General features: G+C 37.0%; 1 long non-coding RNA gene across 24 annotated transcripts; it reads right to left on the minus strand.

Annotated features, from left to right (window-relative positions):
• Positions 1 to 514: 514 nt before the first annotated feature.
• LOC121859890 lies at positions 515 to 16969 on the minus strand. 24 transcript variants are annotated; one of them, XR_006087766.1, is made up of 21 exons: positions 16782 to 16969; positions 16013 to 16265; positions 15801 to 15848; positions 13599 to 13669; positions 13204 to 13264; positions 12826 to 12952; positions 12163 to 12413; positions 11951 to 11998; positions 10748 to 10818; positions 10352 to 10412; positions 9985 to 10101; positions 9413 to 9652; positions 9201 to 9248; positions 7961 to 8031; positions 7565 to 7625; positions 3672 to 4448; positions 3460 to 3507; positions 2236 to 2306; positions 1840 to 1900; positions 1466 to 1588; positions 515 to 1080 (listed from the first exon to the last, which is right to left on the minus strand). It is a non-coding gene; the product is annotated as an uncharacterized LOC121859890 (long non-coding RNA). The 24 variants fall into 24 exon arrangements; XR_006087759.1 differs by having other exon boundaries at positions 16747 to 16969; XR_006087761.1 differs by having other exon boundaries at positions 16646 to 16969.
• Positions 16970 to 20520: the final 3551 nt, after the last annotated feature.

The raw sequence follows: 20520 nt of genomic DNA on the forward strand, positions 1-20520 counted from the left end.
ATTTAAAATCGTGTAAAGTACCTTAGTATGAAATTTAAACTACTTTCTTACAAATCCTGGAGACTAAGGGATTTAGGTCAAGCTTATTTTTGGAAAAATCAATATTTTGACAACGTGAAAACTAACTTCTTCGTATCGTAAAGATGGTCTACATATTTAAGAATACCCTGTATCTATAAAGGCTTTTTAAAACCTACAAGCAAAGCATACTTTAAATATGTAATTATTTCAAAATAAGTTAACAATTACTCTATTTTTTTTTTAAAGGTGAACAAATCCTTAAACAAAACTAAAACCACAACGACAGCTACAGTACTGTAGGCCTACTATAAGTTATAGCAGAATGTTTCCGATTTTGTGCAACAACAGTTCCGTTAACGGAAACTAACAGTCTTGTGTACTCGTCTTCACGGTCCTCGAATGAATAATATTGTAACTAAAAATTACAATGTAGTCTTTAGCCAACTGTAATGCACAAAATAAGAACACACATCTACAGTAATGCCTTTATAGCCAAAATATATACCAAATCTTGTGAAGTACGTCCGAATAAACACTTAAAATATTTAACATTAAATCTTCGTGAACATGAAATTAACCACAATTAACACATACCGCATAGGAACACGGTTGCCACATGTACGACAAGCTTCATGGCCAAATCTTTTTGGATGGAAAGCACAAAGCTATTTTTGCAATCCACACAAAATAAAAATCTCCCCCACAATATGCACTTAAAATGTCGCAACAAAACAAAATTTTCACTTATAATTCAGAGCCCAATAATTACATAAACATAATATCTGTAATCCACAGTGAAGACTTACCGTAAACTCAAATGGTGGTGGAGCATGATAATGGTGGAGTCCAGTTCGTCACCGTCCCCTGGTTCTTCCTTCTCGTACATGATTGCAGAGTTAAATAGCTCCACCATGTGTGGTGATACTTTCAAATCTCTGCAACATTTTCCTTGGAACTGGAGCATTTTCACTTCCATCACTGGCTATACTAACACAGACGAATTTTTCTTCCCATAATTTGTTATATTTTCTACCACTGTCGTAAGACACTTTGCAAAAACTAATGACATTTTGAAAACTATCAATCAGAATTTCAGAAAGTAACTCAGATGGCTTTGTAAACTATAAAGCAGGGGTTCTCAACCAGGGGGGGGAAAACCGATACTAATATGGAAAAAATAAAGGATTTTCAGTATTATATGCATATTATTTGGAATGCACTTTTTGAGGCAGACAATCTTGGAAAGGAGGGGGGAATGACATTCTGACATATGGTGAAAAGGGTGCATGAGGCAAACAAGGTTGAGAACCACTGCTATAAAGCTTAACCCATATGCTGGACACGCTTAATTGGAGAAATTGAAAATCTGTTAGGACATGTCTTCAAAATCCACTACGAGGTATTAAATAATACCTGGCCAAATAGTTTCTGTCTGGCCACCAACCACTTTCCACGGCCGAAGTAGAAAAATTTGACAACTAGTCTTAGCGAGTCCCAGAGATAACTGATTCGAGTAAGTGACAGCAACAACGTCGTGGACCCCCCTCCTTCTCCTTCTTCTTCTTCACTGTAATACATCGTAACATATTAAACTATACACACTTTGGCTTCTACATTAGATATAATTACTTTGCCTAAACTACTATTCATGTAGCCTTACCACAGTAGTAGTATAAAATCTAACCTTACATGAGCCACTCTTTCTATAATAATTAAATATCCATTCTTGAAACTTATGAATACAACAAATTTTGCTCATAATTCTCTTCCAACAGGTTATGCAAGTCAGGAACATTGTACAACAATAGTTATGCTCACCTTTATAAGACTTCAGCCAATGTCAAATAGCCAAGAATGCTCTTCCACCTCCCACACACTTCTGAAATAAAAAATAAAAACGTCAACATTTATAGAAAAATTATTAAAATTTACCCTTGTACAAGACTTTCTTTTTTCCCCAAAAATGTATCGCAAATTACCCTTCGTCTAATGCGCCGTAGGCGTAGGTGACTAGCTAGCAAGTCTGAGACGAGCAGTAGTCTACTAAGCACAAACATTACGTTCCTAATATTACTGAAAAACAAACAAAATTATCACAAACTTACGGCAAATTGGACGAAGATGTAAATAATGGCTTAAAAGCAGAGGGAACCTCACAGTATTCACCAATAAAACTATTTCTTTTTAACTATGGTAAATTTAATTTATGCTCACCTGTATATTGTATATAAAGGCTTCAGCCAAGGTCAAATACCCTACAAAGGTCATCCACCTCCCACTCAAATCTGAAATAAGTCATTAAACCGTCAACCTTTATAGACCAATTATACTTATATCAAGTCCAAATATCCACTTATATCAGAACAAATCAACTTGTATAACAACAATTCAGAGAACAACCCTCACAGCACAATTAGTAGGTATAACCTGTAATATTTGATCACTAACATTAACTATGATCGGTACACAATAGTTACTGTTCAAATTTAATCATTTACCTATTATACAGTACAGCATTAATTTAGCACAAAATTACTGGCAAAATACTATATTTAAGTTGAACTGAACCCCCTCCCCCCTAAAAATACCCCATTTGTTGGTACAGTTCCTGCCTTTTCCAGTATTGTATTTTTAAAACGTATATACACTCGCAGCGCGAGGTGGCCGACGGGAAGTGTCTGGAACCCCTCCGTGCCAGCAAGCTGGGGCCGAGGCAGGCATTGCATGGTATGTCTGGCAGCGTAGGAAGACTAGAGGAAAAGCCAGTCAGCCAGCATTAAAAGAGTTCACCAGTTGCCCTCATATTAACACAATTACCAAGATTAAAAATCGTGTAAAGTACCTTAGTATGAAATTTAAACTACTTTCTTACAAATGCTGGAGACTAAGGGATTTAGGTCAAGCTTATTTTTGGAAAAATCAATATTTTGACAACGTGAAAACTAACTTCTTCGTATCGTAAAGATGGTCTACATATTTAAGAATACCCTGTATCTATAAAGGCTTTTTAAAACCTACAAGCAAAGCATACTTTAAATATGTAATTATTTCAAAATAAGTTAACAATTACTCTATTTTTTTTTTAAAGGTGAACAAATCCTTAAACAAAACTAAAACCACAACGACAGCTACAGTACTGTAGGCCTACTATAAGTTATAGCAGAATGTTTCCGATTTTGTGCAACAACAGTTCCGTTAACGGAAACTAACAGTCTTGTGTACTCGTCTTCACGGTCCTCGAATGAATAATATTGTAACTAAAAATTAAGTAATGTAGTCTTTGTACAACTGTAATGCAATAAAATAAGAACACACATCTACAGTACGTCTCTATAGCCAAAATATATACCAAATCTTGTGAAGTACGTCCGAATAAACACTTAACATATTTAACATTAAATCTTCGTGAACATGAAATTAACCACAATTAACACATACCGCATAGGAACAGGGTTGCCACATGTACGACAAGCTTCACGGCCAAATCTTTTTGGATGGAAAGCACCAAGATATTTTTGCAATCCACACAAAATAAAAATATCCCCCACAATATGCACTTAAAATGTCGCAATCAAACAAAATTTTCACTTATAATTCAGAGCCCAATAATTACATAAACATAATATCTGTAATCTACAGTGAAGATTTACCATAAACTCAAATGGTGGTGGAGCATGATAATGGTGGAGTCCAGTTCGTCACCGTCCCCTGGTTCTTCCTTCTCGTACGTGATTGCAGAGTTAAATAGCTCCACCATGTGTGGTGTTACTTTCAAATCTGCAACATTTTCCTTGGAACTGGAACATTTTCACTTCCATCACTGGCTATACTAACACAGACGAATTTTTCTTCCCATAATTTGTTATATTTTCTACCACTGTCGTAAGACACTTTGCAAAAACTAATCATTTTGAAAACTATCAATCAGAATTTCAGAAAGTAACTCAGATGGCTTTGTAAACTATAAAGCAGGGGTTCTCAACCAGGGTGAATTTCCCCCCTCAGGTTTTCAGAGACGGGGGAAAACTGATACTAATATGGAAATAATAAAGGATTTTCAGTATTATATGCATATTATTTGGAATGCAATTTTTGAGGCAGACAATCTTGGAAAGGAGGGGGGAATGACATTCTGACATATGGTGAAAAGAGTGCATGGAGCAAACAAGGTTGAGAACCACTGCTATAAAGCTTAACCCATATGCTGGACACGTTTCAATTGAGAAATTTGAAAATCTGTTAGACATGTCTTCAAAATCCACTAGATGAGGTATTAACACAAAATTCGGCCAAATAGTTTGGCGGTGACCAACCACTTTCCACGGCCGAAGTACAAAAATTTGACAACTAGTCTTAGCGAGTCCCAGAGATAACTGATTCGAGTAAGTGACAGCAACAACGTCGTGGACCCCCCTCCTTCTTCTACACTGTAATACATCGTAACATATTAAACTATACACACTTTGGCTTCTACATTAGATATAATTACTTTGCCTAAACTACTATTCATGTAGCCTTACCACAGTAGTAGTATAAAATCTAACCTTACATGAGCCACTCTTTCTATAATAATTAAATATCCATTCTTGAAACTTATGAATACAACAAATTTTGCTCATAATTCTCTTCCAACAGGTTATGCAAGTCAGGAACATTGTACAACAATAGTTATGCTCACCTGTATAAGACTTCAGCCAATGTCAAATAGCCAAGAATGCTCCCACACACTTCTGAAATAAAAACGTCAACATTTATAGAAAAATTATTAAAATTTGCCCTTGTACAAGACTTTCTTTTTTCCCCAAAAATGTATCGCAAATTACCCTTCGTCTAATGCGCCGTAGGCGTAGGTGACTAGCTAGCAAGTCTGAGACGAGCAGTAGTCTACTAAGCACAAACGTTACGTTCCTAATATTACTGAAAAACAAACAAAATTATCACAAACTTACGGCAAATTGGACGAAGATGTAAATAATGGCTTAAAAGCAGAGGGAACCTCACAGTATTCACCAATAAAACTATTTCTTTTTAACTATGGTAAATTTAATTTATGCTCACCTGTATATTGTATATAAAGGCTTCAGCCAAGGTCAAATACCCTACAAAGGTCATCCACCTCCCACTCAAATCTGAAATAAGTCATTAAACCGTCAACCTTTATAGACAAATTATACTTATATCAAGTCCAAATATCCACTTATATCAGAACAAATCAACTTGTATAACAACAATTCAGAGAACAACCCTCGCAGCACAATTAGTAGGTATAACCTGTAATATTTGATCACTAACATTAACTATGATCGGTACACAATAGTTACTGTTCAAATTTAATCATTTACCTATTATACAGTACAGCATTAATTTAGCACAAAATTACTGGCAAAATACTATATTTAAGTTGAACTGAACCCCCTCCCCCCTAAAAATACCCCATTTGTTGGTACAGTTCCTGCCTTTTCCAGTATTGTATTTTTAAAACCTATATACAGTACACTCGCACCGAGCGCGAGGTGGCCGACGGGAAGTGATATTGCAAGTGTCTCGAACCCCTCCGTGCCAGCAAGCTGGGGCCGAGGCAGGCATTGCATGGTATGTCTGGCAGCGTAGGAAGACTAGAGGAAAAGCCAGTCAGCCAGCATTAAAAGAGTTCACCAGTTGCCCTCATATTAACACAATTACCAAGATTTAAAATCGTGTAAAGTACCTTAGTATGAAATTTAAACTACTTTCTTACAAATGCTGGAGACTAAGGGATTTAGGTCAAGCTTATTTTTGCAAAAAATCAATATTTTGACAACGTGAAAACTAACTTCTTCGTATCGTAAAGATTGTCTACATATTTAAGAATACCCTGTATCTATAAAGGCTTTTTAAAACCTACAAGCAAAGCATACTTTAAATATGTAATTATTTCAAAATAAGTTAACAATTACTATTTTTTTTTTAAAGGTGAACAAATCCTTAAACAAAACTAAAACCACAACGACAGCTACAGTACTGTAGGCCTACTTTAAGTTATAGCAGAATGTTTCCGATTTTGTGCAACAACAGTTCCGTTAACGGAAACTAACAGTCTTGTGTACTCGTCTTCACGGTCCTCGAATGAATAATATTGTAACTAAAAATTAAGTAATGTAGTCTTTGTACAACTGTAATGCAATAAAATAAGAACACACATCTACAGTATGTCTCTATAGCCAAAATATATACCAAATCTTGTGAAGTACGTCCGAATAAACACTTAAAATATTTAACATTAAATCTTCGTGAACATGAAATTAACCACAATTAACACATACCGCATAGGAACAGGGTTGCCACATGTACGACAAGCTTCACTGCCAAATCTTTTTGGATGGAAAGCACAAAGATATTTTTGCAATCCACACAAAATAAAAATCTCCCCCACAATATGCACTTAAAATGTCGCAATCAAACAAAATTTTCACTTATAATTCAGAGCCCAATAATTACATAAACATAATATCTGTAATCTACAGTGAAGATTAACCATAAACTCAAATGGTGGTGGAGCATGATAATGGTGGAGTCCAGTTCGTCACCGTCCCCTGGTTCTTCCTTCTCGTACGTGATTGCAGAGTTAAATAGCTCCACCATGTGTGGTGTTACTTTCAAATCTGCAACATTTTCCTTGGAACTGGAGCATTTTCACTTCCATCACGGGCTATACTAACACAGACGAATTTTTCTTCCCATAATTTGTTATATTTTCTACCACTGTCGTAAGACACTTTGCAAAAACTAATCATTTTGAAAACTATCAATCAGAATTTCAGAAAGTAACTCAGATGGCTTTGTAAACTATAAAGCAGGGGTTCTCAACCAGGGTGAATTTCCCCCCTCAGGTTTTCAGAGACGGGGAAAACTGATACTAATATGGAAATAATAAAGGATTTTCAGTATTATATGCATATTATTTGGAATGCAATTTTTGAGGCAGACAATCTTGGAAAGGAGGGGGGAATGACATTCTGACATATGGTGAAAAGAGTGCATGGGCAAACAAGGTTGAGAACCACTGCTATAAAGCTTAACCCATATGCTGGACACGTTTCAATTGAGAAATTTGAAAATCTGTTAGACATGTCTTCAAAATCCACTAGATGAGGTATTAACACAAAATTCGGCCAAATAGTTTGCCCGTCACCAACCACTTTCCACGGCCGAAGTAGAAAAATTTGACAACTAGTCTTAGCGAGTCCCAGAGATAACTGATTCGAGTAAGTGACAGCAACAACGTCGTGGACCCCCCTCCTTCTTCTTCTACACTGTAATACATCGTAACATATTAAACCACACACACTTTGGCTTCTACATTAGATATAATTACTTTGCCTAAACTACTATTCATGTAGCCTTACCACAGTAGTAGTATAAAATCTAACCTTACATGAGCCACTCTTTCTATAATAATTAAATATCCATTCTTGAAACTTATGAATACAACAAATTTTGCTCATAATTCTCTTCCAACAGGTTATGCAAGTCAGGAACATTGTACAACAATAGTTATGCTCACCTTTATAAGACTTCAGCCAATGTCAAATAGCCAAGAATGCTCTTCCACCTCCCACACACTTCTGAAATAAAAAATAAAAACGTCAACATTTATAGAAAAATTATTAAAATTTACCCTTGTACAAGACTTTCTTTTTTCCCCAAAAATGTATCGCAAATTACCCTTCGTCTAATGCGCCGTACGCGTAGGTGACTAGCTAGCAAGTCTGAGACGAGCAGTAGTCTACTAAGCACAAACATTACGTTCCTAATATTACTGAAAAACAAACAAAATTATCACAAACTTACGGCAAATTGGACGAAGATGTAAATAATGGCTTAAAAGCAGAGGGAACCTCACAGTATTCACCAATAAAACTATTTCTTTTTAACTATGGTAAATTTAATTTATGCTCACCTGTATATTGTATATAAAGGCTTCAGCCAAGGTCAAATACCCTACAAAGGTCATCCACCTCCCACTCAAATCTGAAATAAGTCATTAAACCGTCAACCTTTATAGACCAATTATACTTATGTCAAGTCCAAATATCCACTTATATCAGAACAAATCAACTTGTATAACAACAATTCAGAGAACAACCCTCACAGCACAATTAGTAGGTATAACCTGTAATATTTGATCACTAACATTAACTATGATCGGTACACAATAGTTACTGTTCAAATTTAATCATTTACCTATTATACAGTACAGCATTAATTTAGCACAAAATTACTGGCAAAATACTATATTTAAGTTGAACTGAACCCCCTCCCCCCTAAAAATACCCCATTTGTTGGTACAGTTCCTGCCTTTTCCAGTATTGTATTTTTAAAACGTATATACACTCGCACCGAGCGCGAGGTGGCCGACGGGAAGTGATATTGCAAGTGTCTCGAACCCCTCCGTGCCAGCAAGCTGGGGCCGAGGCAGGCATTGCATGGTATGTCTGGCAGCGTAGGAAGACTAGAGGAAAAGTCAGTCAGCCAGCATTAAAAGAGTTCACCAGTTGCCCTCATATTAACACAATTACCAAGATTTAAAATCGTGTAAAGTACCTTAGTATGAAATTTAAACTACTTTCTTACAAATGCTGGAGACTAAGGGATTTAGGTCAAGCTTATTTTTGGAAAAATCAATATTTTGACAACGTGAAAACTAACTTCTTCGTATCGTAAAGATGGTCTACATATTTAAGAATACCCTGTATCTATAAAGGCTTTTTAAAACCTACAAGCAAAGCATACTTAAAATATGTAATTATTTCAAAATAAGTTAACAATTACTCTATTTTTTTTTTAAAGATGAACAAATCCTTAAACAAAACTAAAACCACAACGACAGCTACAGTACTGTAGGCCTACTATAAGTTATAGCAGAATGTTTCCGATTTTGTGCAACAACAGTTCCGTTAACGGAAACTAACAGTCTCGTGTACTCGTCTTCACGGTCCTCGAATGAATAATATTGTAACTAAAAATTAAGTAATGTAGTCTTTGTACAACTGTAATGCAATAAAATAAGAACACACATCTACAGTACGTCTCTATAGCCAAAATATATACCAAATCTTGTGAAGTACGTCCGAATAAACACTTAAAATATTTAACATTAAATCTTCGTGAACATGAAATTAACCACAATTAACACATACCGCATAGGAACAGGGTTGCCACATGTACGACAAGCTTCACTGCCAAATCTTTTTGGATGGAAAGCACAAAGATATTTTTGCAATCCACACAAAATAAAAATCTCCCCCACAATATGCACTTAAAATGTCGCAATCAAACAAAATTTTCACTTATAATTCAGAGCCCAATAATTACATAAACATAATATCTGTAATCTACAGTGAAGATTAACCATAAACTCAAATGGTGGTGGAGCATGATAATGGTGGAGTCCAGTTCGTCACCGTCCCCTGGTTCTTCCTTCTCGTACGTGATTGCAGAGTTAAATAGCTCCACCATGTGTGGTGTTACTTTCAAATCTGCAACATTTTCCTTGGAACTGGAGCATTTTCACTTCCATCACGGGCTATACTAACACAGACGAATTTTTCTTCCCATAATTTGTTATATTTTCTACCACTGTCGTAAGACACTTTACCATATCATTTTGAAAACTATCAATCAGAATTTCAGAAAGTACTCAAACAGCTGTAAACTATAAACGGGGTTCTCAACCAGGTGAATTTTGTATTTGGAATGCAATTTTTGAGGCAGACAATCTTGGAAAGGAGGGGGGAATGACATTCTGACATATGGTGAAAAGAGTGCATGAGGCAAACAAGGTTGAGAACCACTGCTATAAAGCTTAACCCATATGCTGGACAGTTTCCAATTGAAATTTGAAAATCTGTTAGACATGTCTTCAAAATCCACTAGATGAGGTATTAACACAAAATTCGGCCAAATAGTTTGGCCGTGACCAACCACTTTCCACGGCCGAAGTAGAAAAATTTGACAACTAGTCTTAGCGAGTCCCAGAGATAACCGATTCGAGTAAGTGACAGCAACAACGTCGTGGACCCCCCTCCTTCTTCTTCTACACTGTAATACGTAAGTAACATATTTAAACCACACACTTTATGGCTACATTAGATATAATTACTTTGCCTAAACTACTATTCATGTAGCCTTACCACAGTAGTAGTATAAAATCTAACCTTACATGAGCCACACTTTCTATAATAATTAAATATCCATTCTTGAAACTTATGAATACAACAAATTTTGCTCATAATTCTCTTCCAACAGGTTATGCAAGTCAGGAACATTGTACAACAATAGTTATGCTCACCTTTATAAGACTTCAGCCAATGTCAAATAGCCAAGAATGCTCTTCCACCTCCCACACACTTCTGAAATAAAAAATAAAAACGTCAACATTTATAGAAAAATTATTAAAATTTACCCTTGTACAAGACTTTCTTTTTTCCCCAAAAATGTATCGCAAATTACCCTTCGTCTAATGCGCCGTAGGCGTAGGTGACTAGCTAGCAAGTCTGAGACGAGCAGTAGTCTACTAAGCACAAACATTACGTTCCTAATATTACTGAAAAACAAACAAAATTATCACAAACTTACGGCAAATTGGACGAAGATGTAAATAATGGCTTAAAAGCAGAGGGAACCTCACAGTATTCACCAATAAAACTATTTCTTTTTAACTATGGTAAATTTAATTTATGCTCACCTGTATATTGTATATAAAGGCTTCAGCCAAGGTCAAATACCCTACAAAGGTCATCCACCTCCCACTCAAATCTGAAATAAGTCATTAAACCGTCAACCTTTATAGACCAATTATACTTATATCAAGTCCAAATATCCACTTATATCAGAACAAATCAACTTGTATAACAACAATTCAGAGAACAACCCTCACAGCACAATTAGTAGGTATAACCTGTAATATTTGATCACTAACATTAACTATGATCGGTACACAATAGTTACTGTTCAAATTTAATCATTTACCTATTATACAGTACAGCATTAATTGCTTACAAAATTACTGGCAAATACTATATTTAAGTTGAACTGAACCCCCTCCCCCCTAAAAATACCCCATTTGTTGGTACAGTTTCCTGCCTTTTCCAGTATTGTATTTTTAAAACGTATATACAGCGCGAGGTGGCCGACGGGAAGTGATATTGCAAGTGTCTCGAACCCCTCCGCGCCAGCAAGCTGGGCGAGAGGCAGGCGTGCATGGGCCAGCAATCTGGCAGCGTGGGAGCCGAGAAGAATCGATCAGCCAGCATTAAAGAGTTCACCAGTTAGCCTCATATTAACACAATTGCCAGATTCAAATCGATGTGAAATACCTTAGTATGAAATTTAAGCCTACTTTCTTACAAATGCTGGGAGACTAAGGGATTTAGGTCAGAAAGCTTATTTTGAAAAATCAATATTTTGACAACGTGATGGTCTACATATTTAAGAATACCCTGTATCTATAAAGGCTTTTGAAAACCTACAAACAAAGCATACTTTAAATATCTAATTATTTCAAAATAAGTTAACAATTACTCTATTTTTTTTAAAGGTGAACAAATCCTTAAACAAAACTAAGAAACCACAACGACAGCTACAGTACTGTACTTTAAGTTATAGCAGAATGTTTCCGATTTTGTGCAACAACAGTTCCGTTAACGGAAACTAACAGTCTTGTGTACTCATCTTCACGATCCTCGAATGAATAGCCTAATATTGTAACTAAAAATTAAGTAATGTAGTCTTTGTACAACTGTAATGCAATAAAATAAGAACACACATCTATAGTACGTCTCTATAGCCAAAATATATACCAAATCTTGTGAAGTACGTACGAATAAACACTTAAAATATTTAACATTAAATCTTCGTGAACATGAAATTAACCACAATTAACACATACCGCATAGGAACAGGGTTGCCACATGTACGACAAGCTTCACTGCCAAATCTTTTTGGATGGAAAGCACAAAGATATTTTTGCAATCCACACAAAATAAAAATCTCCCCCACAATATGCACTTAAAATGTCGCAATCAAACAAAATTTTCACTTATAATTCAGAGCCCAATAATTACATAAACATAATATCTGTAATCTACAGTGAAGATTAACCATAAACTCAAATGGTGGTGGAGCATGATAATGGTGGAGTCCAGTTCGTCACCGTCCCCTGGTTCTTCCTTCTCGTACGTGATTGCAGAGTTAAATAGCTCCACCATGTGTGGTGTTACTTTCAAATCTGCAACATTTTCCTTGGAACTGGAGCATTTTCACTTCCATCACGGGCTATACTAACACAGACGAATTTTTCTTCCCATAATTTGTTATATTTTCTACCACTGTCGTAAGACACTTTGCAAAAACTAATCATTTTGAAAACTATCAATCAGAATTTCAGAAAGTAACTCAGATGGCTTTGTAAACTATAAAGCAGGGGTTCTCAACCAGGGGGAATTTCCCCCCTCAGGTTTTCAGAGACGAGGGAAAACTGATACTAATATGGAAATAATAAAGGATTTTCAGTATTATATGCATATTATTTGGAATGCACTTTTTGAGGCAGACAATCATGGAAAGGAGGGGGGAATGACATTCTGACATATGGTGAAAAGAGTGCATGGGGCAAACAAGGTTGAGAACCACTGCTATAAAGCTTAACCCATATGCTGGACACGTTTCAATTGAGAAATTTGAAAATCTGTTAGACATGTCTTCAAAATCCACTAGATGAGGTATTAACACAAAATTCGGCCAAATAGTTTGGCCGTCACCAACCACTTTCCACGGCCGAAGTAGAAAAATTTGACAACTAGTCTTTGCGAGTCCCAGAGATAACTGATTCGAGTAACTGACAGCAACAACGTCGTGGACCCCCCCTCCTTCTTCTTCGTCTTCTTCTTCACTGTAATACATCGTAACATATTAAACTATACACACTTTGGCTTCTACATTAGATATAATTACTTTGCCTAAACTACTATTCATGTAGCCTTACCACAGTAGTAGTATAAAATCTAACCTTACATGAGCCACTCTTTCTATAATAATTAAATATCCATTCTTGAAACTTATGAATACAACAAATTTTGCTCATAATTCTCTTCCAACAGGTTATGCAAGTCAGGAACATTGTACAACAATAGTTATGCTCACCTTTATAAGACTTCAGCCAATGTCAAATAGCCAAGAATGCTCTTCCACCTCCCACACACTTCTGAAATAAAAAATAAACACGTCAACATTTATAGAAAAATTATTAAAATTTGCCCTTGTACAAGACTTTCTTTTTTCCCCAAAAATGTATCGCAAATTACCCTTCGTCTAATGCGCCGTAGGCGTAGGTGACTAGCTAGCAAGTCTGAGACGAGCAGTAGTATACTAAACACAAACATTACGTTCCTAATATTACTGAAAAACAAACAAAATTATCACAAACTTACGGCAAATTGGACGAAGATGTAAATAATGGCTTAACAGCAGAGGGAACCTCACAGTATTCACCAATAAAACTATTTCTTTTTAACTATGGTTATTTAATTTATGCTCACCTGTATATTGTATATAAAGGCTTCAGCCAAGGTCAAATACCCTACAAAGGTCATCCACCTCCCACTCAAATCTGAAATAAGTCATTAAACCGTCAACCTTTATAGACAAATTATACTTATATCAAGTCCAAATATCCACTTATATCAGAACAAATCAACTTGTATAACAACAATTCAGAGAACAACCTCACAGCACAATTGTGGGGTATAACCTGTAATATTTGATCACTAACATTAACTATGATCGGTACACAATAGTTACTGTTCAAGTTAAATCATTTACCTATTATACAGTACAGCATTAATTTAGCACAATATTACTGGAAAAATACTATATTTAAGTTGAACTGAACCCCCTCCCCCCTAAAAATACCCCATTTGTTGGTACAGTTTCCTGCCTTTTCCAGTATTGTATTTTTAAAACGTATATACTGTACACTCGCACTGAGCTCGAGGTGGCCGACGGGAAGTGATATTGCAAGTGTCTCGAACCCCTCCGCGCCAGCAAGCTTCAGCCAAGGTCAAATATCCTACAAAGGTCATCCACCTCCCACTCAAATCTGAAATAAGTCATTAAACCGTCAACCTTTATAGACAAATTATACTTATATCAAGTTCAAATATCCACTTATATCAAGACAAATCAACTTGTATAACAACAATTCAGAGAACAACACTCGCAGCACAATTAGTAGGTATAACCTGTAATATTTGATCACTAACATTAACTATGATCGGTACACAATAGTTACTGTTCAAGTTTAATCATTTACCTATTATACAGTACAGCATTAATTTAGCACAAAATTAATGGCAAAATACTATATTTAAGTTGAACTGAACCCCCTCCCCCCAAAAAATACGCCATTTGTTGGTACAGTACCTGCCTTTTCCAGTATTGTATTTTTAAAACATATATACACTCGCACTGAGCTCGAGGTGGCCGACGGGAAGTGATATTGCAAGTGTCTCGAACCCCTCCGCGCCAGCAAGCTTCAGCCAAGGTCAAATATCCTACAAAGGTCATCCACCTCCCACTCAAATCTGAAATAAGTCATTAAACCGTCAACCTTTATAGACAAATTATACTTATATCAAGTCCAAATATCCACTTATATCAAGACAAATCAACTTGTATAACAACAATTCAGAGAACAACACTCGCAGCACAATTAGTAGGTATAACCTGTAATATTTGATCACTAACATTAACTATGATCGGTACACAATAGTTCCTGTTCAAGTTTAATCATTTACCTATTATACAGTACAGCATTAATTTAGCACAAAATTAATGGCAAAATACTATATTTAAATTGAACTGAACCCCCTCCCCCCCAAAAATACGCCATTTGTTGGTACAGTACCTGCCTTTTCCAGTATTGTATTTTTAAAACGTATATACACTCGCACTGAGCTCGAGGTGGCCGACGGGAAGTGATATTGCAAGTGTCTCGAACCCCTCCGCGCCAGCAAGCTGGGGCCGAGGCAGGCATTGCATGGTATGTCTGGCAGCGTAGGAAGACTAGAGGAAAAGCCAGTCAGCCAGCATTAAAAGAGTTCACCAGTTGCCCTCATATTAACACAATTACCAAGATTTAAAATCGTGTAAAGTACCTTAGTATGAAATTTAAACTACTTTCTTACAAATGCTGGAGACTAAGGGATTTAGGTCAAGCTTTTTTTTGGAAAAATCATTATTTTGACAACGTGAAAACTAACTTCTTCGTAACGTAAAGATGGTCTACATATTTAAGAATACCCTGTATCTATAAAGGCTTTTTGAAACCTACAAGCAAAGCATACTTTAAATATCTAATTATTTCAAAATAAGTTAACACTCTGTTTTTTTAAAGGTGAACAAATCCTTAAACAAAACTAAGAAACCACAACGACAGCTACAGTACTGTACTTTAAGTTATAGCAGAATGTTTCCGATTTTGTGCAACAACAGTTCCGTTAACGGAAACTAACAGTCTTGTGTACTCATCTTCACGGTCCTCGAATGAATAATATTGTAACTAAAAATTAAGTAATGTAGTCTTTGTACAACTGTAATGCAATAAAATAAGAACACACATCTATAGTACGTCTCTATAGCCAAAATATATACCAAATCTTGTGAAGTACGTCCGAATAAACACTTAAAATATTTAACATTAAATCTTCGTGAACATGAAATTAACCACAATTAACACATACCGCATAGGAACAGGGTTGCCACATGTACGACAAGCTTCACGGCCAAATCTTTTTGGATGGAAAGCACAAAGCTATTTTTGCAATCCACACAAAATAAAAATCTCCCCCACAATATGCACTTAAAATGTCGCAACAAAACAAATTTTTCACTTATAATTCAGGGCCCAATAATTACATAAACATAATATCTCTAATCCACAGTGAAGACTTACCGTAAACTCAAATGGTGGTGGAGCATGATAATGGTGGAGTCCAGTTCGTCACCGTCCCCTGGTTCTTCCTTCTCGTACATGATTACAGAGTTAAATAGCTCCACCATGTGTGGTGTTACTTTCAAATCTCTGCAACATTTTCCTTGGCACTGGAGCATTTTCACTTCCATCACTGGCTATACTAACACAGACGAATTTTTCTTCCCATAATTTGTTATATTTTCTACCACTGTCGTAGGACACTTTGCAAAAACTAGTGGACATTTTGAAAACTATCACTCAGAATTTCAGAAAGTAACTCAGATGGCTTTGTAAACTATAACGCAGGGGTTCTCAACCAGGGGGGAATTTACCCCCTCAGGGTTTCAGGGGGGGGGGGGAACTGATACTAATATGGAAATAATAAAGGATTTTCAGTATTATATGCATATTATTTGGAATGCACTTTTTGAGGCAGACAATCTTGGAAAGGAGGGGGGAATGACATTCTGACATATGGTGAAAAGAGTGCATGGGGCAAACAAGGTTGAGAACCACTGCTATAAAGCTTAACCCATATGCTGGACACGTTCAGCCTGAACAACTCAAATATGAGAACTAACAACTAAGGCAGTAACTAGTAAGGACAGTCACCTTTCAATTGAGAAATTTGAAAATCTGTTAGACATGTCTTCAAAATCCACTAGATGAGGTATTAACACAAAATTCGACCAAATAGTTTGGCCGTGACCAACCACTTTCCACGGCCGAAGTAGAAAAATTGGACAACCTTGTATAGGCGAGTCCCAGAGATAACTGATTCGAGTAAGTGACAGCAACAACGTCGTGGACCCCCCCTCCTTCCCTCCCACCTCACACCACTTCGTCCGAATGATTAACTATAATACAAACTTCATCGTATATACAAATTTTAACTTACATTTAAGGTCAATTAAGTCATTTATAATATTATTAAAATAAAATAAGAAAGAACAAAGAGATAAAAATGGAATTTACGTAAAAAAAAATTTATAAAGACGAATATTCAAGTCTACTTGCCTCCAAGGATTCGGACACAGCAAAGTTTAAGCAGGGAAGCCAACGTTACCGATCTGTAGACTCACCATGGCTGCCAACATTACCTGTAAACAATACTGATTAAATCCTTAAATAATCCTCCAATTTTAATATTTTTAATACGAATTCACTATTTTTTTTAATATTAACATAATAATTTTAAAATCAATAAATATTTAACTCGGAAAACTTTTCGGGGGATAAATACAGACGTATTACTTACCCACTACTATAATGAGGCAATTGGCTTGTTTACGTGCATTCGTAATAGATAGATAAATTAATTTATTAATGGCGTGTTTTAAACAAATTCAAAAGGAGCTGGTTAGTATGCTAACTAGCCCGCCCAAAACTACTCTTAACAAGAGCTCTTTAATATTGTACGTAATCATAAAACAGATATGTATACAACAAATAGATATGCATAAAATCTACAATCTATAATCAAAATTTTCCGAATATTGTCCATTTCCCATTGCTGTCGGATTTTTACCATTCCAAATTTTATTCTTTTAATACTCAAAATACAATCATATTCTACAATTTATTTGCCACACCCTTGCTTCGCCAAATCATCAGCACATAGAGCGCTTTGGCTGTCAACAAACCCAAAACTGTTTTTTGTCCTACATATATAGCATCCTTGACCACCGAAGGGTCAAGACGTACCTGGCGCTCCTCTCGGAGCAACCAGGTCAACTGTTAAGTTGGCCCATACCAACCTCCTCCCCTGAACCCTCCTCCCCACAGGAATATCAACAAGTTCTCGCCAGAAGTTACAATTTCATTTAGGAAAGGAACGGAACCAGTGTTAAACAGAGGTGAACAGTGCTTAAGTCAGTGAGAACAACTCAACAGTAACAGTCGTACCCAAGTTAACCTTCACACAGTGAGGTCCCAGGTAACCAGTGATAACGGCCCGTGAGACCCAACAACAACCAACGATGTGTTAATCCGTCTACGATAGGAAGGCCTGGGACCACACCTCACTCATATAACACCATCTGTGAGGGAATTACTACACATGTCCCTCATAACACCATCTGTGAGGGAATTACTTCACCACGTCAAGTCCCTCATAACACCATCTGTGAGGGAGTTACTACACCACGTGAGGCCCCTCATAACACCATCTGTGTGGTAATTACTACACCACGTGAGGTCCCTCATAACACCATCTGTGAGGGAATTACTACACCACGTGAGGCCCCTCATAACACCATCTGAGGGAACTACTACATCATGTCAGGTCCCCCCTAACACCATCTGGGAGGGAGTTACTACACTCCGTGTTTGCTGTTCAACACCTACATTAATCTGTATGTTCTTTTACCTTTCTCTAATGAAGGCTTGTGTTAAACCACCAATGTATGTAATAAGTCATTTATGTCCAATGTATATTATCAGCCTTCGGGCTGCAGAACTTTTTCAATAAACCGTTAATTATTAAAGTTCACCAGTGGTACTGGAACTTCTATCCCCAATTCTCTTGCATATTCTTTCGTAACACTAACACCACATTCAAAAATTTCCCTTATAACAATGCCACATCCGGTCCGATTCCCATTAACTGAACCGTCACAGTACATATGAATAACATTTCCCTTATGGTACTCAGATATTTTCTCAAGGAATATTTGCCGTAACTCATAAGGATTACAATCTTTTTTTTTTACCTCTAGCTTATCCATTCTTACAGATACACTCTCCATGAACCATGGTTTCAAATAAACATTGTTTGGCAAAGGTACACAAAAATCTACAATATTACATTCACACAACATCTGACAAAGTTTTTTAGTATACGTATTCATCTTAAAATTAATAGTAATTATATTAGTAAATTTATCAACAGTAGACTAATAAACCCTATAGAGTAGAAATAACAGTCAACTCCCTAATTATGTAGCCTATATTATGCACGGGACATTTAGCTCCATCCTCATAATCTCTATTCTTGTTGTATTTGGACAACCAAGCACAATCATCATTGCTTTACTCTGAATAAGCTCTAATGGCCTAAGATCTTTTCCTGAATAAGAAGTTAGAACTGGAGCTGAATAATCAATGATACTCTTAACTGTACTTAAGTACATTGATCTTAAAACTGGTATGCCAACACCATTTCCTCTGTATGACAAGACTTCCAGAGGTTTTAGCCTAGCTGTACTATAGTTTTTATATAAGTAATTTGATCCTTAGCATTGTCATTAACACTCACAAGCATTTCCAGATATTTGTAACTGGATACTTTTTGCAATTTTATTCCATTTAGCCAAAATTCTTTTCCATTTACTGATATTTGGTTTTATTTTCATTAATGACCAGTCTCAGAGAGAGAGAGAGAGATACTGCAGCTCATCAATAATCCTGGATATATCTTCCTCATTCTTACATTGGATCACAATGTCATCAGCATAAGTGATTACTTGGGACTCGCCCTGCAATTTGTAACTAGTTATTCTGTCCATAAAAATATTAAAAAGCATAGGCCTAAGAACGCCACCTTCTGGGATACCCAACCCTAGACCTTTTTCTTCCGATTCGTGACCTTGAAACCAGATACTAGCTTTTCTGTTAGTTAAGTAATCTGTAATCCACATCAATAATTTCCATTTTATACCTTTACTTACAAGACTTTCTAATATCACATAGCTCCTTACAGGATTGTAGGGCATGTGTGCGTCTGTCCTACAGGAGATCAGGATTGTAGGGCATGTATATGCGTGTCCTCCAGGAGGTCAGGACTATAGGGCATGTGTGTGTACCCCAGGAGGTCAGGGATGTAGGGCATGTGTGTGTTTGTGTCTCCCAGGAGGTCAGAACTGTAGGACATGTGTGTGTCCCTCCATGTAAGGGCATGTGTATGTCCCCCAGGAGGTCAGGGTTGTAGGGCATGTGTGTGTGTCCCAGGAGGTCAAGGCTGTAAGGCATGTTTGTATGTGTCCCCCAGGTCAGGGCTGTAGGGCATGTGTGTATCCCCCAGGAAGTCAGGTCTATAGGGCATGTGTGTGTGTGTGTGTCCCCAGGGGAGTCAGGGCTGTAAGGCATGTTTGTGTCCACCCCCAAGTCAAGGCTGAGGGCATGTGTGTCCTCAGTGGTAGATCTGTAGGGCATGTGTGTGTCCCCCCCCCCTCTCCGCAGGAGGTCAGGGCTGTAGGGCATGTCCCCTAGGAGGTCAGGGCTTTAATGCATGTGTGTGTGTCCCGCAGGAGGACAGGGCTGAAGGGCATGTGTAGGCGCCGCCACCCCTGTGAGGGCTCCTAGGGGCGCTGCTGCATGTAGCAGGGCTCCTGGCGCTGCCACCGCCCCTGGGGGCCCCTGCCGCCTGTGCGTGGACTTCTGGGGAGTAGGAGTCCTTCACCGCAACGTCTTTGAGGGTGCGGTAATCCACACGGCACTGCAGTGAGCCTCTTTCTTCCTCACTGGGACGATTCCTGACGCCCACGTAC

The sequence above is a fragment of the Homarus americanus genome, unplaced genomic scaffold, assembly GCF_018991925.1.
Source record: "Homarus americanus isolate GMGI-L3 unplaced genomic scaffold, GMGI_Hamer_2.0 scaffold27314, whole genome shotgun sequence".
Lineage (NCBI taxonomy): Eukaryota > Metazoa > Arthropoda > Malacostraca > Decapoda > Nephropidae > Homarus > Homarus americanus.